The sequence below is a fragment of the Pezoporus flaviventris genome, unplaced genomic scaffold (genome assembly GCF_033815535.1).
Source record: "Pezoporus flaviventris isolate CSIRO_AGI_PZ_B2104156 unplaced genomic scaffold, CSIRO_AGI_Pfla_v1 ptg000023l, whole genome shotgun sequence".
Taxonomy (NCBI): domain Eukaryota; kingdom Metazoa; phylum Chordata; class Aves; order Psittaciformes; family Psittacidae; genus Pezoporus; species Pezoporus flaviventris.
The window spans coordinates 6,728,239-6,753,007 of record NW_026892571.1 but is presented as its reverse complement, the minus strand read 5'-3'; the positions used below and the strand labels follow the sequence as shown (position 1 = coordinate 6,753,007).

Sequence of the window (24,769 nt, the reverse complement as noted above, 5' to 3'; positions counted from 1 at the left end):
TCTCTTGCTCTTTTAAGACAGTGCTATGATTTGGGGGTGAGGGATAATGACCATCCTAGTGTCCCATGCCTCACACTGCCAGGTTCCATGCCAGAGGCAGGTCCTCGCATCAAACACCCTTGCACAGTACATGGTGTGGACACTGGGAAGCAGCTGCAGGAGCAGGCACCGTCCCAAACAGAAGTGGTACAAGACAGACTCCATGGCTGCAGTGGTTATGGATGCTGTACTGGGGGCTGGCAGCTGCCTGTGAGGAACAGCCCACAGCAAGGACCACCCAAGGAAGGGTAGGGAGAGGTTGCCAGTAAGAAGGTCATGCTTTATTATAAAGCATAAATGTATTTAGTTTATAAAGAGTTAATAAATGATGAGCAGAGGCTTTTGTCTCCTTGCAGACAGGCGCTTCTGAGCACCTCAGAAATACTGCCTGCAACACAGGGTGAGCTGCAAATGCTCATCACCTGCCTTAGTCCTTTCAAAACAACTAATTAGAGGGAGCCTAAAATCAAGGGCTGGCCTAACAGACAGGCAGGATGCTTTTCTGTTCTGTAAGACAGTTGCCAGCTCTCCTATTCTGCATTGCTGGGATCAAGACATCCCAGGTGAGAGCATCCATGTGCCCCAGCTCCTGATAGGCTTCTTGACTGGGATAAGCCTGCTGGTTTAATGACAAGTAGGGACAGCAGGACTGGGAGAGGGAAGGGTCAGAAGGAGCAGAGACCAGTTCACACAGCTCTCCAAAGTCAAGGCAAGGGGGTGGCTGAGTGTTTCTCAGCCCAACATCCCATCTTGGTTCAGGGAATCAGGCCAGATGGGGGCCAGGAACACTCTACTTCTACTGCCATGTGTGTGACAGGCTCTGGGTGGTTGTCTGGGATGAAGACAGCCAGGCAGATCTGGCCAGGCTGCCCCTCTGCACATCCATCCAGCAAAGGCCACAGTGATGCCACTGTCCAACAGTGCCATGCACCCATCACACCTAGGAAAGAGCTATCAAAGGGAACTGCATCAGCTGCTGCAGCAAATTAATTCTCTCTGCTTCTGGGAGGAAAACAAACCCTGTGGTTATCTGCTGCCTCAGTTTCCACACCTAAGCAATAGAGAAAGCTGCCTCCTGGGACCTGGGGAAGAAAGTGAGTTTTAGTGGTAAGAGAATACCAAGGGGCCTAGATGAAGACCCTTGAAAGGACACAGGATGCCCTTTCCATTCCCAGCTGCAGGCACCCAGCTCCTGCTGCAGCAAGCTCAGGGCTCTGGTGAGGGGTGGCTCAAATAGCTGGCCTTGCCTGGTGTTGCTAACTTATGAGATGAAACCTAAATACTCATTAAAACAGCACTTGGCAAAAACTCCATCTTCAATTACAAAAATAATTTCATTTTTTATGAGTCTGAAGCCTTTGGGGCCTCATAATCTAATTAAATAAAGCTTCCTCACTTTCCTTTCGCCTGCTCCCCTCGCTTCCATGGTACCAGCAAAGACAAATATGTGGTTTTAATTTAGCAGAATCCCCCTGCATTGTGTATCCCCTTCTGGCCAGAAACCACCTCTGCTCCCCATCATGCCCGTGTGCTGCTTGGGCAGGCTGTGTCCATAGCTCGGTTGCTTTTGTTCCTAGAGCGTGTCTGAAATACCAGGGTCTCAGTCTGTCTCCATCCACTTCCACTGCCTGGGTACCCAGTGCCCTTTTGAGGACCAAACATGCAGAGCTTGGCAGGAGCAGAGCCCCACCTCAGGGGAGCTCTGCCTTGGGAGCCTCGTGCATCTCATCCAGCTCTGCAGCATTCATCTGCTGGGAAGCACAGTGGGAAGAAGTTGCTGCTTCAGGACATGCAATAGGGGAAGGCTGAGGTCAACTGGAGAGGGTGCAGTCTCCTGTATGTGACAAACATCAAGTGGCCCTGCATATAGTGGACAGAGGCCTCTGCACAGGGCTTGCTGTGGAGGATGCTACTGTCGGTCCTGCTTTGCATGGAGCAGCACATGGATGTTCCTCTGAGCTGGCCTCTACCCATCCAGCTGCAGGGAGGTGGGGAAGGCACCACAGGGAGCTCCCTCTCCATTTCCATGAGGCTTTTTCCCAGAACCATGGGTAATTTTTTGGAAAAATTGTTCATTGCCCGAAAATTGCAATTTTAGCTCAGCTGAATCGCACCTACATTTGTGTGCTCTTGTGCTGAGGCCACGGAAGAGCTGGATTCAAATAAGAATCCCCAAAGTGTTAAGAAGAAAAAAGGTCACAAGAACAGAGCATTATGCTTTGGCTTTGGAGCATCTAAGCAAATACAGATAACCAAAACTGGAAACCAAAGTAGAATCCCTTCCATTTAGTTTGTTATTACAGCACTTCCCTACAAACTTCCCAGTTTTTAAGCATTTAAAAGAAAAAAATATTTGGGCCAAATTTGGTGGGTTTTTTTTCATATCAAGAAAATAACAGAGAGACAAGCGACACAGAGAGGAGGAGAACTGAGAGAGGCAGCTGAGCTCACATCATTTGCTCTGGGGGTTTCACTATGGTTGGTGAACCGTAAGTGTATCAGTCACCTGAGTCTCATGTAAGTTTTCCTGCTTGATGCAGACCAGGAGAGCTCAGAGGAACATGTTTCAGCCTCCAAAAAGGGAGCAGCACTAAGATTTGCTCCCTTAACGCAGACCTTCAGATTTTGTCTGTTCAGGGAGCATTCAGTTGCCCATCACAGAGCCGCAGAAAGGCCACAGAGAGATGAGGAGCTCAGCTGCACTGCCTGGAAGGGGGATGCAGGATGGGAAATGACTGCACAAGGCACCAAATCCAGCTGTAAGCCTCCTCTCAGTTGAGAAAACACTTCATGCAGAAGATCACGGAGTGGTCCTGTCCCCAACATGCTCCCTGCCACCCTCACAATGTGCTTAAAGCTCCAGCAGGAGATACAAAACCAGTGGACTACAGCTCTGCCATTGTAGGGCCTTGGGAGATGATCCTAGGAACCAAGCTATGTCCCATGCTGTATAGGAAGGCAGAAAATCCTGGGATGAATCCCTTGCCCATCATGCTTGAAAGGAAACATTGCCCCTTTCTTGAGCCCTCAAGGCAAAGAGCAACAACAGGGCATCCCATCAACATTACCCTTATTGAGAGCTCCTCAGGATGCCTCAGATAAGACTAGGACCTAGGAGGAGATGAAGCAAGGCTCTTCAAGAATGGTTCACATGCCACAGAGCTCAAAAACCATGAGGCGAGGGTGTGGGGAGATGAGAAGGAGGAAGAGGAAGGAGTGGAGGACATGTAAGCAGTAGTGGTGAAGAAGCAGGTGACAAATCATGCGCCCAGAGCCAGGCTGAGGCCCAGAGCCCAGAAAAAGCATGGAAAGCACAAGAAGAGGCTTGGTTCAGCTGCACTGTCTCTGTTCAGGCTGCCTGCAGCTCCTTATGTTCTCTGGCCCTGCCTGGTGCAAGTGAGGGAGCACTGGGGCTGCTCCAGTGACAGGAGCAGTGTTTGCTCTACATAAGGAATCACTAGTGTCCCTACCTGGGACCTGAGCAGAGCTAGGTGCTGCCCAGGGTCAGGAAAGCCAGGTTATGGACTGCAGAGAAGGACTTCCCTGAGCATCTCAGCCACCCGTCTCCTGGAGCTCCTGCAGGAAGACAAAGGGCCAGCAGTGAGGACGAAGGGTGAGGTGGTTACTGTCCAGATGGGACAAGTGCCTCTCCAGCAGTGAGCCTGTCAGCCACCTCCCAGGGGTAACAGTGGAGGGAGCCAGAACTGAGCCTGTCCCTCTCACCTATGATTCCTGCACAATAAATGCCACAGAGAAGCACCGTGAGCTTCATGGTACGACTCCTTTGGACACATCTGACCACTGAGAGCCTGGATGCACTGAGGCTCACATGGATCCTGTCCCAGTACATCCCTGAGAAAGGCCTCTCTCTGCGGAAAGGGCAAGGAGGATGTTTTCACCCTCAGCAAATCCTGCAAGATGTCTCCAGAACAAAGACTGTTGTCAAGTAGCAGAGCAAGCAGCAGCCTCAAGAGATGTGGCCATTTGGAGCAGCAGATAACCCACTCCAGGGACTCCAGTGTCCAAGCAGACTTTTCCCTCAGCAGGAATCACTCAGCCGATAGCCAGTGCTTTGGTGGCAGTAGCAGCAGCTCTCTCTCAGGCCTGAGAGCATCCTTCTGGCAACACCATCAACCTGTGGTAGTCAGCAGGGCCACACACAGATGTCTGAGCTGAGCAGGCCTTTCCATTTCTTTCTAGCAGCCAGCACCAACTCCAGCTCCGGGCAGAACCACCAACACCGCATGGGGAAACTCCACAGGTGGAGAAGGCACTCCAGACTTGAGAGGAGACTTCACTTCAGTCCCTTTAACGTGGATGAGCACAGCACATAAAAATCACAGCATGGGCTAAAACTTGTGGCAACACTGGTTGGAGGGATCTTCATCAGTGGAAAAACTCATGGAGGAAAGGGACAAAAAGGGAAGGACAAGGGAAGAGGAGGAATGGGGCTATAGGTTAAAGTCAGGAAGAGCAATACAGGGTATTACAGCATGTAAGCAGCACTAGTGGGGACAGCGGAAAGCCAAGACACCTGTAAAGGCTTCACACTCAGAGCTGGATGCAACCATAAAGAGAAATAAGACAAGTATCTCCTGCTGAGCATTAAACATTCACCTCCATGTGAACAGCCATGTAAAGGGTCATGTAACAAGGACACCAAAGGGGGCTTTGTTTCAGTTACCCTGTAGGTGGGGTCTGACAGCATGTCCTCATCTTGCACACCACAGAAGCTGGTGGAAAGCTGCTCAACTCCCTCTTGCCATGCAGCTCTAATGAGTGGCCTCAGCAAAGAGCACCCTTACTCCATCCACCCAGTCTCCATGGGCATGGACTGCTTCCCACTGCACCTACAAACAAGACCAAACAGTCTGGATGCTGAACTGGCCTGGTGGCCAAAGAAAGGGGTTTGCTGTCAGAGCTCCTGTATCCTCTGCCCAGTGCTGCTGCTGTCACTTTGGCAAAGTCACTTGACCAACCAAAGCCTCAGTTTCCCCAGAGGATAATACAGCCATGTCCCAGGGTGGACTGGAGGATGACACTGCACGGAGACAGGAGGAAACTCAGTACTAATTCAGAACTATTTGGCTTCCAGCCTCATGGATTCAAGGAGATCTCCAGGGAAAACCACCCACCTCAACTACACTTGTGCCTAACTTTTAGGGGGAAAGAAGAGTCAAAATGAGAACCATCCATTTTGTGAATCAGCCATCTCCCTGACTTCCCCTCTGGGCTCGGTCGCCCACTTTCAGACTTTATCCATTGTTAGCTTGGACTTGGACTGGAAAAATCACGTTAAAGAAAATCCTAGCTGAATCCCACCCTTTGGAGCAGTTGCAATGGACAATTTGATGAGAGCATGGGGATTTAGCATATTTTTAATACAAAAATACCTAATGATAATACACTACACTCCTGGCTAAAAACATTATCTACTGGCATGGGGGGAATTTAAGCCATAATACCAGCTACTGTAGTGCAGGCCTGGAACTCTATGCAAATATTACCCTGATCCAACAGCTACAAAGCTCTGTTTATCCTAGTAATTAATTCTCTCTTATGCTTAGTGATACAATTAGAGAAACCCTGCCATTCTGATGGGCTTGTTTCCACCAGAGCCTTCTCCTGTATTTACATCCTCACAATAGGCTTGGTCTTACAGAAAAAGGGTGAAATTGCATTTATGGAGACAATGCCACACACACTTCCCAAAGCATTTTATAGGTGCAAAGTTAGGCTCCAAATTGCACATTTATTGTGTGAGCACACAATGAGCTCAGATTAAATATTGACTAAAGCCAGCCTAACACCCCAAAATAATGAAGATGAGCACAATAGTGTGATTTACTCCCAGCCGCTAGAGAAATCCACATCTGTAACATATAACATGCCCTTCCCACAGATATACTCTTTGTATTCTAGCTAGCCTTAAGCAGGAAAATTTTATTCTCATAAATTATGGATTTTCTTTCCCAACTGCCAACACATTCATATGACCAGTTGCAAAGGAAACAAATATGGTAACAAAAAAATCCATGCTATTCCCTTGATACAGGGATGAGCAGGTGAACAGCTTCTTGTATGCTCAAAGTTAAGGCAGGAAAATGGAAGAAAAACATGGCTAAAATCAGAGAACCCTTTCCCTTTTGTCCCCCAAGATGCTGGAGCCGGCAGGGAGGTGTGGGCATGGCAGGTATCCTTTGGAAAGTACTCCCAGCCCTGGCTGTGCTCAGGAAACTCTGTCCTTCTCACGCCTTCCTCCTCCCCAGACTTGTAGAAGAAATTCAGGGAGACACAGATGCTAATATAACAATTACTGTAATAACACAGTGCTGAACGGGGGCAACGCACACCCTTCGCAGCAGCTCGACCTCTAAATCCTCTAATATGGTACTGCTCCCTTGAAGATTAAAAGAAATTGTAACCTAGCACAGACAAAAAGACACAGGAGGCAAGGCAGGATCTCAGTCGGTGGTGAAGCCCCACTCCAGTCCAGATGCAGTCATATCACTTCAGCTTCTCTGTACCATCTCCATGACAACCATGTAATTTGGATGCAATAACCACTGCCGAATTGATCTTTAAATGTAGCTTTGTTATAAAACATAATACTGAACATGTCAGGCTCAGGATAAAGAAGACGAGCCCCCTACCAGTGAGCATTGGGATTTAAGAACACCCCCACCCCCCCCCCCCCCCCCCTTTAATTTTCAGCTGCCCAAACCAGTTTTGCTGTCACTGCGTGGATGAGCAGATTTTAAAAGCAGTAACAGCAGCACCGTCAGTGTGTGTGTGCAGCATGCTGTAGTGTAACATCTCCGACTAGACACCACTGGGAGCTGGAAAAATGTGTCAATGTACATTCAGAGAACGGGCATCTTTCCCCATGCACGCACACACACACACACGTATCCGGGAGATTCAATCTCTAGCAACTGAAGCATACAGCTGATGCATCGAATAATCCCGATAAGAACCAAACCCACTATAACTGAGCAAAATCGGATGGGGAGGGGGGATCAAGGCACCGCATGACAACGAGCGCAGGGGAGCTCACATCTGCACTTACCCCAGCAATGAGCTCTGTGGATTTTTAGGTCCCTTCACCAACGCAGCTCCCTTTTCTCTTCAACAATCCATGCAAAATAATCTGCAGTCCCACCGATGGAGGAGTGGCCCCGTCCCTCCCCCTCCGCCGCCTTCCTGGACCTCCCTGCTACTGGCTTCCTTCTCCCTTCCCTCCCTCTCTCCCGCTGGCGATGGTTACACCTCCCAGCCTTCCCCCAAGGTGTCAAGGGACTGCCGGGGATCCAGCAGGCAGGGTGGGAGGGGACAGGGAGAAGGGGAGGAGGCAAGGAGTGATGGTGAACGGACCCAGTGAAAGGATGGAATAAAGCCCTTGCTGGAGAAGCTCCCGGAGAGCACACGGCAGGAGCAGCCCTGCTGCCCGGCTGGGAGGCTCCACTTGAGGCTCAGGCTGTGCAGGAGCTGCCAACAGTTTTCCCAGGGGTGCTGGGGTTTGTCACCCCACATGCACCTGCAAAGCAGTGGGAACAGGTCTGCATCCTTCCAGGAAACCATTGCCCTTCAAGCTCAGGCTGAAGTTTTGGGTCGAAATCCTGCCATGTACTCATGCTGTCGTTAACAACTGATGCACTTCCAGACACAGATGTACAGCACTGGAAATGCTTCAAGGACCCACCTTGGTGCAGACCCCAGCACTGCAGGTTGGCTTGCTTTGTGCCTCTGGGCACTCCCACCAGCTGCAGCCCCATCCCATCACATCCCATCGCATCATATCCTATAACATCCTATCCCATAGCATCCCATCCCATCCTCCCTTCTAACAGCTTGCAGGGAACCAAGGGCTTACTCGGGGTAATGCAGAAAAAGCAGTCCCAGGCTAGACCTTTCAGCTGAGGAAGAAGGGTTTGGTGTCTGTCCCAGACACGTATTCCAAGACAGCCAATGGATTCCTGATTCCCTGCAGAAAAGCACTCCCTAGATCTCTTGTGCCTCTTGGAAAGCTTGCTCCTGAGGATGCACACTGCTGACTGAGCAGACAAATCCCCAGCATCCCAAATGAAAAATATTACAATGTGTAGCCATTAGATGAAATAATGTCCTGGAGCAGCTCAGCAGAACACGGCCGTATAGTCTTCCAGAAGGGATACCCCACAGCACAGCACACAGGGTTGTGTGCCAGGGATAGTATCGGTAATGAACCATGTAATGAGCCACCCTGCAGCTATACTCAGGAGTTATCCAACAAATGCAAGTGTGAATGAAGGTTACTGTGCTGAAGAGACACATGAAATGGATCTCATGGCCATGGATAAGGGCAGTGAGAAGGTGGACAAATCCAGGTGTGGGACTGGATTGACCTCCCTTGGGATTCCGTCCTCTGAGAGATAGGATTCACCTTACACCATCACAAAAGTCCGCCCTGCTCCTCCCTCTGATCAATTCTAATGTATTTGTAATCAACCAGCTATCAGGTTAGGGTGCTTTAACAACAACAACAACAAAAATAAAAAGCACGATCAATATTCATCAGTCCATTGTGCTGTTCAGGTCTGAAGGCAAGTAACAAAATCCAATTTCTGCACAGCCAGTCCTAGGAAATGACATTTTGCAGCATGAGAAAATGAGGTTCTCGTTTCTAAGAATACCTCCACTAGTGGGTTCCAAATAACTGGGTTATCAATCATTCTGCTCCTGGGAATGAGTGGATCAACAGCTGGATTCAGGGAGAAACCTCCTCTCACCCCTGGAGCAGGGTGGTGGTGCTGTCCTTATCATTTATGAGACACTCCTGACAGTAGTACTGAGATTGTTGCTGTGTTGCTGGTAGACCTGTGTTAGGTGCCCTGTGTACGTGATAACATTTTGCTTTGTTTTACTTAAGAAAGCTCTTAAACTACAGCAAGTTTGGACAAGCATTTTAACTGCCTGGATGTGCATGTGAATGCCACCTGTGACAGAAGTGATCTGGGGAAGCAACCAAAGGAAAGGCCAACCTCCCTCCATACCAACACCAGGGGAGCCAACCCCTCAAGCCCCTAGCAGGTGAAAGCATGAAGATTCAGCAGGGAACTGCAGACACCAAAAGCAACACTACAACAGACATGAAAGTTCATCAGCTACACTATGCAGACCATGGAAACACTCCAGTTAGGCTGATGGGAGACACCTGGAAAAAGATGGGAGCTTGTGGTCCTGTTCATGGTCAGGTACTCCCATGCGACGCACTGACAACCTAAGCTGCAAGGCTGCTCCAACCCTGGCTCTGCTCCTCCTTTATTCTGAGTGGCGAAGCCAGAACCACTTATCCTACAACCCCACAGGGTTTATTGACTTCACCTTACAATTTTACAAGTGCCTTAAATGCAGCTTAGTGCCTGTTTGAAATGCTGCAGCCCTGTTACAAGTAGATTTCCAACCATGCCCTGCTCACAGTACTTAGTGTGGCAAAAGGACACTCCTGGGTGCTGCTCAGCCTTCTCATTTTCCCTATGAAAACATCAGAAGTGTTCTCATGCATCCAGGAATGATTTTGCTTCTGTGTCTTCCCACGGATGTTTTTCTTAGGAAATCCCTTGGAATTCCCAGCTGGGACTCACTAACTTCAAGCACAAGTCACTTTGATAGAACCCAGAATTAGGAGAAAGCTCTACAAGGACTTTGCTTCATGCTCTTTGCAGGTAGTGAGGGAAGGGGCACATTGAGGGGAGTAAGGTCCCTTGTAGAAGAAGGGACAATCATTCTAAGCCTTTGGCTGCATTTCTCTTGACACTTAAATTGTCTCTTTGCTCTGGATAATGGCTGTCCTGAAAAGTGTCCCCTGGAGCTGTTTGAGCTGGCTGCAAGGTATGAAAATGGTGGTTCACATCAGGGGCACGAGGGCTGGTGGGGAGATGGCTCCTCAGGGCTGGGAGAGCTGAGATTTGTTCCTCTCCCCCTCGGTGGCTGGATGACAGAAATGATGCTTTAAAAAGAACAATGAGAAATAGGGTGCATGCAAAGAGCTCCTTTGAGCCCTGAGGCAGGAGGGTGGCCAGCAGGTTTGTAAGTCTGGGGAGATGGAAACGGGAAAGGAACAGGAGAGTCTCTCAGGAGAGGGCCGAAGGAAAGCGCACACCTTTGTGTCTGTGTACATCAGTGCATGAGTGTGTGCACTTGGAGAGGCCCCATAGAGTGCAACACTTTGCTGGACTGGAGCTGAAGCCTCAGACACTGAGCATGAGACCCAAAGCTGGCCCCTCTTCTCCATTCACATTGTTACTGCTCCACAATGCCTTGTTCTGGGGTGGCTCGTGATTGGTGTGAGGTCGCAGAGCCATGGGGGGACCATGGTGCTATGATGGTTCAGGAGGTGGTGGGAGAGAGATGCTATGAAGGCGGAATTGCCAGAGCCTCTGCTTTAACAGCCAGCTGGAAACTCTTTGGCCTGAAAGGTTTGGAAAGCCCAGATGCAATGTGTGCTCCAGGAAAGAAGCTGCCATTTACGTACAGAAAAAAGCCTCTCAGCCTGAAGGTGGTATTGCTTATGGCAGGTACTGCCAGATCCAGAGGCCATGGCCCACACTGGCAGCTGCTCCTGCAGGAGGATGAGAAGGGGAACAAAGCGTCCTTGGAGACAAGACATGGTCAGAAAGCCCACACCAAGCATTTCTGCACCAGAGCAGCCTGTTGGCTGAGTTACAGGCACAAGGGGAAGACAGCCAAGCACTGAGCTACACCAAGCACCTCATCCTGAGACAGACTCCCCATCAGTTCATTAGCTCATGGGGAAAATGACTCTAACCCCAGTCCCAGGACTTGCATCTAAACACACTGTCTGGTGTCACCCTCAACCGTTGGCTCTTCTGAGGTGACAAAGCCCATCTAACTGCAAGCATTTTTCTCCTAGGAGTTGTTTTACTGCATAGACTGTGACCAATTCCCCCTATAACCTCCTCCTGGATATACATTCAAGAGGAACGTGGCTCCATAGGAGCCTATTTTTCTACACCATGGTTCACTCTTTGAGTTTCTTGATAACGTTCTGGGTGCTGGGCCACAACTGAGACTTGACTACCAGCCACCACGATCTCCAGTGCCCTGTGGGAGCCCTGAGACAACACTGTGCACAGCACGAACCTCCTGTGTGAGCACTGGTCACCCCATGCAAAAGAAATCTTGACGTGCTCTGGAGATTTTTGATCCTCTGCCCAGTGCAGGCATTTCTGCCTGGGAAACCCCAGCCTGGAATATGGGAGACATCATTCCTGGCATTTCAGGTTTTGGCAGAAAGCAAGACTGATGCTGCTGGATGATCACGCTCTATCTTCCTGCATGTCAACTTCCACTTGAGTCACTGTCCTCCAAAACACCATCTTCTCTCTGCTCGTTCCTGAGGGTATGAATTTGCATTTCTCCTCCAGAGAGCCCACTTGACACAAATCAGCTCCCCAAGCAGATCTGACCACTGTCAGCTTGCGACTTGTCCTAATTCTTCTAACTTTTAGTGTATGAAAACTGTACCCTTGGCAAACTCTGGGAGGTCCAACAGGGACCCTGCTGTTCTTCTGGCTACAAGGGGTCTGCAGCATCTCTCCCATCTTTTGTTACATCCCAAGACAATGAGTCTCCCCTCTCTACTATTCATCATCTCACCTAAACAAACATCACCCTATTTTGTCTGACTAACTTGAGGTGCAAATACACCTTTCCCCAGCACCCCAGGTACAAACACACATGAAGTATCAACACCCTAACAGGATTTCTCTGCCACGTCTCATGAAACAGTTCAATGCAGTTTTATCCTAGTCCCAGATATGTACAAACATTTCAGTTTACCAGCTGCCATTTAACATGCTGCCTGGTTACTACCGGAGCAAGCAGCTTTCCACCATCTCTGTAAGATATGAACCCATCAGACTGCTTTTCTCCAGAGCTATGTATCTTTGGCTGGACACTGTTTCGCAGTATCAGAGCAGACTCATTTACCACCTTCATCTAAAACCAACACACAGCATTTATTTTCTTCCTGAAATATACGCATAGAAATACACACACACTCTCTTACAGTCCTTAACGCTAGTAAACATCATTTTCATTGACTGCTCTCTCACATGAGCCCTCCAGGTCTCTGCAGAACGTAACAGTTAATTCATAGCTTTTGTTGCCAAATCCCTTCTTTTTCTATTTGTTTTTTTTTTATTACTGTTATTATTTCTGCTTTCTCTTCCTTAGCAATGATAGATTTGTATCTAAGAATACCTTTGATGACTGCAAAGCTGTGTGCGTGCTGTGGAGGAGATAGCATCTATCAAAGTTTCCTTAAACAACCCTCACTCATAATACACATTATTTTATCGCAGTTTTTCCTCCATTTCTTACTTGTAATTGTTCTCAACTTTGGAAAATTGACCACTTCAAAGTGCCTTGCATATGTATTATCAATTGAGGGTTACATTCTGCTCGTAACAAATGCAATTAGGTCATTTAAGTAACCATTAATTCTGAGTTCGGGAATCAATTCACCTTTATCTATCGGACTGAGGTCTGATAAAGAATTACACCAAATTCACTGCAATGCTTTTGGTAACAGAAAATTATCATCTGTCATTTTTAGGAACTCTGGGGCTGTGTTATTGGCATCAGCACGAATCCTTCAGCATCTATCCCTGAGGCTGAAAAGCTGTTCTGGGAACATGGATTTTCTTTCACTTTGTTATGAAGCTGTTTAGGGAAGCTGTTATTTGTCCCGCCCCCTAGTTCAATCTGGTAGTCTGCAGGGATGCATCTGTGCTGGGGCAGATCAACTTGAACCTAAATGGAAGAGCAGCCCTTTGCTGTGCATTAGGACAAGCATGTGGTCACTGTCACAGGAAAGGCCGATGATTTGGAGGCAAAAAGGATCTGTTAGCAAATCCATTCACTACACTCGAGGGAAAGCAACTTCCAGAGATGTCCACAGCCCCATTGGTGCTGTCTGCGGTTATCCCTAAGGCACTGTCTGCCCCATTGCCATTCCAGGGAGGCAAAGTTCTGCTGCATCTCCAATGGAACAGTGGAACCTCCCCAGCTCACCAAGATCTTTCCATCAGTGGCTGTGACAGGCAGAGCATGGCTTTCTCCTGACACTGCTTGGCTCTTAGATTCCTATGAAGGTCCCATCTCCAGCTCTCTGCCCTGGGTGACTAGGATGTCCAGTGCTTCAGGCCTGTGTCACTGTGTCTCAGTACCATTAGGATGTCCTATTTACTCCTGTAAATGAGATTTTTGATGTCTGTTTATTGCCCAGGTGAACAGCATTGGTGTATGGGACAACTGCACAATCTCCTTTCTACCCACTTCCCTGTATTTCAACCTCAGATGTCTGTAAGGTGCTTACCAATAACTTTGTTCACACAAATCTACAGAGCTCATTGTTTGCTGTGACAGCCAAATTGATTCATGGTTCAGAGTCACCTTCCTCCTTTAACCACAGGTATTTGCCAGGTCATAGAATCATAAAGGTCTACCTCAGCTAAGGGCTCCTGCCAGCCCCAGCACTCCACTGAGTCAGGGGAAGGGGGATTAAAGACAAACCTGATTTATTTTATATTGTCTATAAATATTGATATGCACATCTGAATGATCTGATGTTTCATTTAAGATCAAGAGTTAGGGTCTGGCTGGGACATATGCGGAACAGACACACAGAAAGCATGGGACTTCCACATCTGGGAAGGTGCTAGGTTGCAGTGGGGCAGTTAGCAATGATGAGGCTTGCAGCTACAGGAACCTCTGAGAGAAGGATCCCAGCATCTTCTCTGTTCTGAGCATTCCTGGGTTGCTAAAGTGGATTCAATAACAGGACATTTTGGAATGCTGATGGAGAGATGACACAGATACCAATGAATTACCATTAGCTATGGGTGCCCTTAGGACTACTGTAGCTGTAGCATTTAATCTTGTTGAAATGACCACTGGAACTGGGACAGGAAGCACGAAACTGCATGGCTAAAGCCATTACAGACACCAAATATCACTGCAGCTAATGGCAGTGGAAGGGGCAAAGAACAAATTATTCAGTGGCTGGACTGAGAGATTAAACCAATACATTTTCTGATAAAGCAATTAGTTGTAGCCCGATGTTTCATCCCTTTTGAGCTAGAAGTCAGAGGAAGATAGTGATCTTCTGCAAGCAGGGAGATGGGGAGCAGTTAAACAATTTAGGAAAAAATCAATTTCAGTAAACTCTCAGAATAAGAGCATTTGCAACAAAGAGCTACAACTGTGACCTTTCTAACGTGATTTTTTCCCTGTGTGAAACTCCCGTGGGAAGCTGTGAACTAGCTGAGCTGACAAAATGTGTTCCATCTGCAAAGAAACTTTCTTTTAATTGCATTTCTTCCCATTCCTTTCACTTCCAGATATTTTGCTTATGTTCTAGTGGAGCCGGAGTTCTGTAAAGCATAGGGAAGGGACAATTCACTATAAGGGGACTAGGAAGGAAGCTGAGATAGGTCTGGAAAGGCTGTGACTGTCTCTCATGCATTAACACATCTGTTGCCATCACAGACAGCATCAAGGGCACAGCCATAACCAATCTTCCTTTCTCCATCCTTCCAACCATTTATAGATAATCTCACTGGGGTTCATGCTCCTCAGAAATCTCCATCACAGGACACATTCCCATGGAGCTGGCATCCCCGGGGCTCCTTTGCACTATGAGCAAAGGGATGGGAACCGTGTTTTCAATGGGAGAGTTTATCATTCCTCAGCCACAGGTCGGTATGGGACTGGGATGCAGTTAAGTAGTTCCTCACCCTGCACTACCTTTTAACTCGCATTTCCTAAACCACTGCTGACGCCTGTCTAAATAATCATTATCCCCACAACCACACTGAGTGTCAGCTTTTGCTGAGCCTCATGCAGCAGATATGGAGCTTTTGAAAGGATTTTGAGCTTAAGAAGCGGCTCTGGGTGTTCACCACATTTTACTGGCTGTTTTTGCCCATGCACACACAAACACACCCCCTACATGCACATGTGCTCTCTTCCATGCGAGTTGCCTACACGAACACTTGCCATCAGGTCTTCCGAGCCACAGCACATCTTTAATCAGTCAGATAATTCAATCACTCATCTCAGACCTGCTCCACGCAGCCGTCATTTACAAGCATCAAAGCTTCTCTGTCAAAAACCACACAGGCTGGGGGTTCATTCAGGCATCACGGTTTCGGGGGATACAGAGGAAAAGAACTAATGGGATGGATTAAATGAACTTCTTACAAACAGTTCTGAAGCTACCAGCCAAGCATCCCCAGCAATGAATGATGGCACAAGGGCAACTCAGGCATCTGCAGGATTTGTAAGGTATTTGCAAAATCTCACTCTTAAATTGCAGAGTGAGGAGAATTAAGGAGGGAAGTGCCAAATGAAGCTTCTTCCCTGAGATGCTCAGAGCCGCTGAATGGGATTTAGATGCCTGGGTCTCATTAAAATTAATGGAAATTGGGTGCCCAGACCCACAGGCAGCTTTCAAAAGCTTCATCTCCATTTATAATTAACGTTCCCAACAGAGTGACTAAATATTTATACAATAGGTCATGTTATATGCAAAACCAAAGAGGTGCCTATTGGTGGTCAGGGACCTAGAGAAGGAGAGTCTGACGGGGTGGGTGTCAGGTTCAACCCACACTGTCCCTTGTTTAAAGCTCTTCTACTTGCAAATCTCCAGAAGCTCCCATTAGATGAGCAGCTGGGGTGGCAGCTCCAGCGTTGATGATGTTCTCAGGGCACAATAGAACAAACTGAAATGGCAGCTTTACAGCTTTCCTGGGTTCTTTTCCTCTCCCTCCCCACAGCTCTGACTTCCTTCACCTCTGCAAATCTCCATTTCCAGTAGGAAAATAAACATTATCACTGCAGGAGGAGTGCAGTGGAGCTTAATCCATGAACACTCCTCTGCCTTGGTCAAAGATGCCACAGATGGCAGATGCCAAGTAAAAGACTGACACTAATCTGCCTCCAGGCCTTAGCAAAGCGGTAGCTGGCTCTGTACCACTGCATTTGCTCTGTAGCAATGGAGTGATGCAGTGACCAATGCTGGTGGTTTGAACCCTGACAGCATCTATGATCTGGGATGAAATCTTTGCAGTCCTGCAGGGGAAGTCCAAAGTCCTGTCCTGGTCTTTCTGTTCCCAGAGCAAACTCTTCCTCACCTAGGCCATGGCTTAAGCCTTGCCCCAGCTGATCCATTGGGCAGTACAAAGGGGGAAGAAGGCATCATTCTGCTCTGACACCAGGGCCAGTTTGCTTGACATGGGGCATTCACTGTCCCACAGCTTTGTTCCCAACTAAAACAATCGGCTTGGCAAAGCAAGAATTAAAATTGAAGGCTCAGAGCTGTTGTCCCCAGACACGATGTCACAAAAGCATCGAGGACACATAAAGAATAAAACAGCTGCATTTTCCTTCTGACTACCTGTTTAATTAAACAACAGCTGGGTGCAGGCTTGTGAGAAAGCAGAAGGATCCCAAGGCAGACGAGATCAGGCTGTCCAAGGATGTAAACCCTTCCCACCACTGCCAGCACTGCAGCTGACACCAGCAGAAATCTGCTCCATCACTGAACCCATCACTGCAAAGGGTCTCTTAAATTTCACGCATTGAATCCCAGAATCAAGTGTGTACCCCAATTCACAGTCAGTTCACTCCCCACCTTGCACAAGAGGTAGGGGTCACATGCAGGGATCTTAGGAGCAGGTTGGAGAAGCCTCTGCTGGCAGCAAACTATATAAGAACTGGTCCTGTCTTGGACTAGGCCACCTCTCAAAGCTCCTGCCAGCCCAGCAGATCTATCACTTGTTGACATACATGTAGGAGAGAGTCAGCAGGTCTGTGTTCTCCTATCATGTAGTCCCAGGGACAAGGTAAGCTTTCCCATGTGGAGATCCCTCTGGGCTTGGCCATGGAAGCAGGGCTGTGAGCTCTGGCAGAACATCTTTGCCTTGCTGCTAAGGAGCCAAGCCTGAAACCCCTGATGTATGCACATTTATGAAGACAACACTGGGACCAAGGACTCACAGCTCAACCCCAGCAATGCCCCTTCTCAGGCCCTGAGCCACTGACCCAACCATCATCCATAGCCACAGGTGTGACCCCCCTTGCCTCTGAGCAGCACCCATGTTGGGAACGCAGCCCTGCTCTCAGCGAGAGCTGTGCAGGCTGCTGCACTGTCAAACTGCCCTAGATTGGAGCAAAGAAGCTCCTTTCTGAAGGAAGATAATTGCTCTATTTTAAAACTAGGTGGTTCAAGGAGAAAAACACCGGCAAGAGGGCCTGATGCTCTGAGCTTGGGGGGGGAAACAGGAGGTGTGCAGGGCAGAACTGCACAGCTGCTTTGCTGGATGGTCAAAGTGCTGGATGAAGAACATGAGTTGGGCTGCTATTGTGTCCCCAGCCCAGCCAAATCTCCTCCCCAGGCAGGAGAAGTGGGTGCCCCTTCTCAGGATACTGAGCTGCAGACTGGGCATCCTTAAAAGCCAGAGGGGAAAAGCTCCTGGTGGAACAGAGCCGCTGCCTCCTCTCACCTACGGCCCCTCTACCCACAGGTTCTGGTTTTGTGGCCGTAAAGGAGGCCCCCAGAGCATTCTGTTAGTCCAGCAGCACTCCGCAGGCTGGTCCAAGAGCCGGTGCTGTGAACCAGCCACAAAGGGGAACAGCTCCTGCCACGGGGGCAGCTCGCAAGAGAGCTTCTCTAGAGAAAACAGTTGCTGCTTTGGCAAAGCGAAGACCAACAAACTAGAGCAGACAACAACAGAGTCATTAATAAGGCCAAGCCTGGCATCTTCCTGGGCTCCCCGCACCACTGCGATCAGTGGTTTCACCGAGCAAGCACAGAAGAGAGCTCTTCAGCAGAGTTTTGTCTTTGCTGCTTAAAATTCAATAGCTCCACTTTCCATGCAGGCAGGAAAGAAACAGTTTTTGTACGTTAACAGCCCGCCCCCCTCGTCCCCATTTGTATGGGGGAAGCTCTCTGGTTTGAACTTGGCAGGGAAGGACACCGAGGCCTCAAGGATGTGTCAGCTGCTTCCTAGCCCTGCTGGACCCACACTGGCCCTGGCAGAGACAGGTTCTGTTTCAACATCCCCTGGCTGGAGGGCACAGAGAGGTTTTGACCTGCTTGAGTGAGTCCAGAGGAGGCCACGGAGATGCTGCAAGGGCTGGAGCAGCTCTGCTCTGGAGCCAGGCTGAGAGAGCTGGGCTGGGTCAGCCTGGAAGAGAGAAGGCTCCTGAAGGGGAGACCTCAGAGCAGCTCCAGTGCCTAAAGGGGCTGCAGGAAACCTGGAGAGGGGCTTTGGACAAGGGCCTGTAGGGACAGGCCAAGGGGAATGGCTTTAACCTGCCAGAGGAGAGATGAAGATGGGATCTTAGGATCTTAGGCTAGATGGGATGGGGCTTGAAGCAAGCTGCTGCAGTGGAAGGTGTCCCTGCCCATTGCAGGGGGTTGGAACTGGATGAGCTTTAAGGTCCCTTCCAACCCAAACCAGTCTATAATTCTATGATTCGGTGCTCCAGCAACCTGGGTCCCACCATGGATGCCTCTGAGCAGCTGCCAGCTTCCCCCAGGGTGGGCACTCTTGCTGCAGAGCCATGGCACTGGCAGGGTCTGTTGCAGTACTGGCCTCATATGTCCACACAGAGAAAACATGCATGTGGTGAGCAAAGCCGTGCTTGCTTCAGGCAGCATCTCAAGACAATGACGTAAACCCCATTGCTGGGGACCCTGTGACCGGTAAACACTGGTGGGAGCCCTCAGCTGACCCCTCGTACAGGAGCTGAATATTATTTATGTAAAATTTTGCTTTAAAACCAAGCCTGGCTGCCCGGCCTCATCCGAGAGCTACTCGCTGTCATTTTAGGCCAGAGTTAAGGTTACTAAGAACACACATGACACATTTTCTCTCGCAGACAGCTGAGACTCCTCTTTTGCACAATGAGCACCCAGAATCAGTACGAGGATGCCATCAGTGCCCTGCAAAGCTTTTTTCACCTTAAAATAGTGATGCAGTTGAGAATCCACAGCTGTAACTTAGCACTTATGTCTGGGAGAAAAGAAGTCTTTGGTCCTTGCTTGTGTAACCCCACTTCAGCTGCCAACCCACAACACTGTTGGGTTGGCCAAGCTTAGAGACCTGGCTTCTGTCCCAGAGAGCTGGGGGCATTGCCCTGGGACAGTCACCTCCATCAGTCTGATATGCTGCAGAGCCAACTGGATCATTGACAGACCAGGCACAGATGAGCAGCAAGAAGGGTTTGGGGCTGACTCACTGTGGCCAGAGGAAAACATGCCATTCACATAGGTAAGGTGTCCTTCTGGAGAGCTGGCAACAGCAAGGGCTGCAGAGAACAGGCAGACCAAGGGGAGCGTTTGCTCTTCCTGAGCCCTGAGCACCTTCCTGGCAGCACAGCTTCAAAGGGAGGAATGAAACATGGGAGCAAGTGACCTGGTCTGGGCATTGATATTGCACTCTGAGGGACGTGACTGCCTCGCACAGATATAAGGGACCTTCTGCTTTCAGGTCTTTTCTTCCAGCCATCCCGCTCCCTCCCTGTGGTCTGCAGCATCTCCATCCAGCTCTCCCACTGCAGCAATTCATTACACGCACCTTATCTTGGCCACGCAAAATCCCAGTCCTATGTCTCTCTGGACAGGGCTTAAGAACTCCCCAAAGTTAACGAACCGGGTCCAGCCCCTCATTAACTCACAGGGCCTGTCCCCTTTGATTAGGTTGTGCTGACTCTGCTCACACATCACACTTGCTGCTCTAGATGCTGGGACACTGGGGCATTTCCAGCTGGGACACAGACAAAAGGAGGAGATAGCAGAGCCTTGGTTACCACCAGAGCAATTCAGGACAAATAATTAGAGGCTTTCATGGCTAATTGGATCGGTACTGTCAATCCAGGACAGGAGATGCCTTAACCCACACTGCCTGCCTGAGATTGCTAAGCAGGCCATAAATAAACTGCAGCACTGGTCCAAAGCTCATTGGCCTTCAGTTTCCACCCTTTGTGCTCTCTTCCCAGCACAGCACAGTGTACCTGGCAGGGGAGTTCAGCTCCCTTGCCTTTTTCCATGACCACAGCCTTGCAGCCATGCCAGCACAATTGGAGTCCACCTCGGGCAGCTCACAGACCCTTCACACGTGCAGACCTCAGTATGTCACAGCTACCTTAAACAAGAAGCTGCTGTCTTTAAAGTCAAAGGGTAAACTAGTGGTTAAGAAGAGAGAATGCCAGAGATCAGGATCAGCAGGGACTGGCAAGCCAAAGACAAGGCATTTGCAGAGGAAGGCTTGGGAGTTGGAAGTCAGTTCCCTGCAGTACCGAGGCTTCAACCTGCCTCTTGTTTTCAGCTACAGGACAAGGCTTCAGTTCCATCCCCAACTCACTCTCAGCCCTGAAAGTCCTTCTTCCCTTCTCTTCAGACATCTCTCCCACATCCTGGAAGTGCTGGCACTTGAAGACAAGACATGCAAACAAGGGCAACCACCTTCTCATGACTGCCAGCTAGCACAAGGACATCCAGACCCTTACAGCAAGCTGGAAGCCCAACCCTTTCCTCTGAGGTCCTTCAGTATGTCATCATCCTTAAGGAGGCAGGCTCAGACCCGTGCACTGGGCCACAGGGCCAATACCTTGTCTGTAAGACTGATCACTATAGAGTACCAAGTGCTGCCCCCAGGAATCACATCAAAGGGAAGCAGCTTACACTGCTTGGGACCACAACCTGCAGATCTCCCACCTCTGCCATGGGAAAGCCGGGCGCAGGATGTGTAGAAAGGCAAAGTCACAAGAAAGGACAGTCCAGCTCTCTAGGCCAAGCAAAAATAGATTAACCTACTTGAAAGTAGGACAACATCACTAAAGAGTAGGACATCTGGTCACCACAGCAGGAGCAGCAGATACAGGCTGCTTGTCCATCCACATGTCTAACCTGACAGGAGACAGCTCAGCACAGACACGTACCATGTTCAGGTGAGCAGCTGGGATGAACGGTCCCCAGTCAAAGCTGAGCAGCTCTCCATTGCTCTGAGATGACTGGTAGACTTGCTGCTGACAGGCAGTGTACCTGCCTACCAGAAGCACTATCCTGCCCCAGGAGCCTGTGGGATGTGTGTGCCCAAACCTAACAGATTGACCTGATCTGCTAAACCCAAGAGGGAAAACATGAGAAGACTCTATGTGCCTGACTGCTCAAGTGCCAGACCAAGTCTAATGCTTGTAAACTGCTTCTGAAGCTCTCTGCTGCTGAAGCCACCTCCTCCACTGGCTCAAGCCCACCTACCTCTGCTCAACTCCTTGCACCTCAGCATCTATCCCCTAGCCAGGTTTCCAGCCTATTGGCAGAGCATTGTTCAGAGAGGATGTGATAAGTGAATAAGGATCAGCACTGAACTTGCATTACCATCTTCAAAAGCTCCACATCCAAACAGCCAGCCATCAGGCTGCAGCTAAGCCAGGCATGAGGAGTCTTTCATCAAGAAGCGAGGAAGTAAATGCCACAGATAGCACGCTCCTCAGAGGAGCCTCACTCTGTCTGCAGAGAGGAGTTAATGCCTTGCCACTGACCAGCTGCTTCAGGGCCCAGTTTCTTACCCAGCCTTGGCAGGACAGGCAGTTTTCTTGGCTTAGAACCCTGTGCTGGAACGGAAACCTGGAGCACCAGGTCTCCGGACACCATTCAAAACCCTGTTCCTTGTTGTTGCTGCTCTCAAAGGAAGGAGCAGGAAACCATCCAGGTCCCTTTGCAGAATGCTTTCAGCCCCTCCAGAGAACAGTCTCTCTGCTGGGTATGGTTTTTCTTAGACTCAGACTGGCAATAAGCAGCCTTGGGGCAGCCAAGAACTCAGGTATGAGCCCTGGCAGTCCCCTCACAGACCCTAAACTGAGGATCTAACTAACCCGGCAGCTGAGCCCACACTGAGAAAAGCCATGAAGCTCATTTCACAAGTATCCCCACATCAGCTTCCTTTTAACCTCAGAGTTATCATCACCCACAATGTCCCTTTAACTGCCTGGCATTGAATTCAGCTGCCCAGGCACTCACTCTGGGCTAAGGGAACTTGCACACCTACATAAGATGAAGTTGAGAGGTGGGGAAAGGTTTCTTTGGTCTTTGCTAGGGCTGCTACAGCGGCTGCTCACAAGCACTTGTCTTCAGGAAAGGAGCAGGCATTTGGGGCAGGAGGAGTTACTACATTGCGCATCAGGCAGGGCAGATTCAGGCAGCATCTGGATGCAGAAAGCCCATCACCATGGGGTAACAGGAAGCAGTGGGACAGAAGCGACCACCATCTCCAGCCCAGAGCTGCCCGAGTCCTGTTCCAGGGCCAGCGGTGGCGATGGGACGGACGATCGCTGCCTTTGGCCTCACAGCAGTGAAATTCACTTTGCCGACAGCAGGGAGCAGGCTGACGCCGTCTCTGAGCTGCGCAAACTGAGTGCAGGTGCACAAGCTGCCGGCTCGAAGGCCAACCCATCCCTCACCAGCGCTGCCGCCTCCCTCACGCTGAACCCAGAAACTCTTTCTGCCCTTTTCATGCCACACGGGTGCCGATTTTGGCTGGGCAGAAAGAAGCAGAGGTACTCGCTTTGAGACAGTGATTTTTTACTTCAGCCTCTCATTCTACACAAAGGAATCATCTCAAACCCACAAACAAGAATTTATTTCTGAACATGTGATATTTTCCTTTACTTAAAGTTATTTCAGAAAAGCAACCTTATTTAGCAAATATTCTGCTAGCTTTAAACCTGGCCTCTATCTCCCCCAGAGTATGTGGGGAAAGGTGAAAGCTGATGCACTCTAATCAACAGGTAAGGTCTGCTTTCCTCCTACGAGCACTGCCCAGAGGGACTGACAGTGAACTTGAAGCTGAATACATTTAACAGCACTTAGAAGACCGGTGCTCGCAGCAAGAGCTCCCTGTCCCACCCAGACAACTTTGCCAAGAGGTTGCAAACTTTGCTTGCCAAGAAAAGCCTGAAACCGTCACGGTGCAATTCTTGTCCATCAGACCAAGGTGACCTGCAAGAGAGCTTGAATGGGGCTCTCCATGTCACACCTTTTTAATTCTGCTTCTCAGCATTCCCTCTATGTTGGGAATTACAGCACGCCCCAGAGCCTCTGCCCATGTCCGAGCAAAGGAGCACTGCTTAGAGCCTGGCCAGGATGCTGCTTCTCTGGTTCATGTCTTACACACCACTGGATGGTGGTTGAAAGGATGTTTCTGCCACTCATTTGAGCCTGCTCCGTTACACAGAAGAAAGCCAGAGAGGCACTGGACAAGGAAGCAGCTGGCCAGGAACGGGGCAGCAGAAAACCCTCTGCCAGGCCTCAGATGCTCCAAAATCCACACATCAACTTCTTCCCTGAACAGACTGAGAAGTATCACAGCCCTCTGAGACAGCACAACACCACTTAATCTCCCAGTGCTCCTTCCAGGAGGCTCTCCAGGGAAAGACAGCCTTCTTTAAACTCAGCAGAAGGAATCATCTTCAAGTCATCTGAAGCAACAGGGCTTGTGAGAGGAATGGTATTCCTTGGGGGTGCTCACACCAGCTTGGGGCACTGCTTGGCTTGCACAGAGATCTGCGTGCATCACCTCAAGCACCCCATCCCACATCCTACAGCCAATACACGTAGAGACACCCCATTTCTCCAACACAGAGGATAACACACCTCTGGGGAGGGATTTTGGGGATGAATCACCCTTCCTGACCCCACTGTTCCCACATCTAGAGATGGTTTTCCCAGTGTGAGGTAACGCTCGCACTCACCGCTGCCCTCTTTGCCCTGCCCACCTCCGCTTCCACGTCCCCGCCGCTCCGGGACACGCGTGTAGCCATCGGGAATCCGCTTCCGCTCTGTGCACCCACCGGGACACCGGGAACCGGCCTCCCTTACCGGGCGCAGTGTTGGGCTTTGGCCGGCAGAGGGCGGCAAAGAGGCTTCGCGACGGCCGCCGTCCCCCTTTGCCGCCCTCTGCCGGCCAAAGCCCAACACTGCGACCTGCTCCGGCGTGGGGGGACCCACCTTCATCCCGCATCATCCTTTGGGATACAGTGCTGCTAAGAGACAGGATCCCACCCATCCCGGGAGGTTGTGGTGCCACCAGGCACTGAACCCGGTATAGGAGGGGATGCAGCCGCCAGGGAGCCTTTGGATAAGGGAAGGGCGATATGGGAGATGACATTAAAGGCACCATGAATGACACCCCCACACCTCACAAGGAAACCTCTGAAGTGGGAAGAAAGAGGTCATAGAATCATAGAATCAGAATCAACTAGTTTGGAAAAGAACTTTGAGGTCATCAAGCCCAACCTTTATCCCAGGACTGCCATGTCCACCACTAAACCACGTCACTAAGGTCAAGACAAGGAGGAAGAGCTCAGCATCAGCAAGATGTTGTTAACCTGGATTGAGGTCTCTGGAGGGTTTCAGGTCAGGGAGATCATGCTGAAGAGAGGCATTTCAGTTACCGGCTCATTCCCCCTCCTAGGGACAAGGGGGGGGGGGGGGTCTTACTTGGCTCACTGGGGATGAGCAGTTGGTGTGGTCCTTCCCTAGCTCATTGACCTTGACCCCAAATTCTGCTAGTTTTGATGGGGTCATTAATGGTAATGTAAAACTGTGGACTCCTTTTAACATCAGACTGCCCCAGAGAGGTGCCTAGATAAGTGGAAA

At 49.7% G+C, this 24,769-nt stretch overlaps 2 protein-coding genes across 3 annotated transcripts in view; both read right to left on the bottom strand.

The window, feature by feature from the left end:
• The window catches only part of PSD2 (pleckstrin and Sec7 domain containing 2), a 71,123-nt gene extending 47,239 nt beyond the window's left edge, over positions 1-23,884 (bottom strand). Inside the window, exon 1 of one of the 2 annotated variants that reach the window (XM_061456497.1) lies at positions 23,863-23,884. The gene's annotated coding sequence lies outside the window, so the exon portion shown is untranslated. Of the gene's footprint in view, positions 1-3,509; positions 3,603-23,862 lie in introns of those variants that run through there. The other variant, XM_061456499.1, reaches the window with a different exon arrangement.
• NDUFA2 (NADH:ubiquinone oxidoreductase subunit A2) overlaps positions 1-24,769 on the bottom strand; it is a 346,452-nt gene that overhangs the window by 63,952 nt on the left and 257,731 nt on the right. The gene's annotated exons all lie outside the window — the stretch shown is intronic.